Raw genomic sequence first — 786 nt, forward strand, 5'->3', positions numbered from 1 at the left:
ATTTTTATTTCCTAGAGACTTTAAAAACTCTTTTGGGCTATTTTTTCCTCTGCTTCATAAAATTCTAGTCACTTAAAATAAAACAGGATTCTCTGGATGGTAAATAAAATGTTCATGCCTGCATTATAGCAAAAACTTTGAACTTTTTTTATTATTATATGGAGGTTTCTTCTCCTTAAGCCTGTTCTAGGGGAGTGAGTGTGGTGATACTACAGCTGCAGGGAGCCAGGAGTCTCTTAGGAGGCCTGTATGGACAGATGAGGAATGTTTCAGTAAAGGCTTGGACATTTTTAAAAAGATGATAGGGTCTTAAAATCTTTTTTTTTTTTTTGAGTTGGAGTCTCACTCTGTCGCCCAGACTGGAGTGCAGTGGCCGCTCCCAGCCACCGCAGCCTCGGCCTGCTGGGCTCCAGTGATCCTTCCGCCTCAGCCTTCCAAGTAGCTGGAATTACAGGCATGTGCCACCACGCCCAGTTGATTTTTTGATTTATTGTAGAGATGAGGTCTTGCTGCCCAGGCGGGTCTCGAACCCGTGGGCTCAGGCAATTCACTCACCTCAGCCTCCCAAAGGCGCGGGATTACAGGCTGAGCCACTGAGCCCGGCTTGAGTCTTAAAATCTTAATTCCAATTCTATGCATTCATAAATTTATAGATTTCTTTTGAGGCTATGGAAATAACTTAATCATTATGCATTTTGAATAATAAGAAAACATTGACCTTAAATAAATCTGGGGGAGAAAATTTCAAACAGAGGGAGTAGCAAGGACAAATCTAGAGGAACAGCA

Source organism: Carlito syrichta, unplaced genomic scaffold (genome assembly GCF_000164805.1).
Source record: "Carlito syrichta isolate Samal-C Ts95f unplaced genomic scaffold, Tarsius_syrichta-2.0.1 Scaffold304043, whole genome shotgun sequence".
Taxonomy (NCBI): Eukaryota; Metazoa; Chordata; class Mammalia; order Primates; family Tarsiidae; genus Carlito; species Carlito syrichta.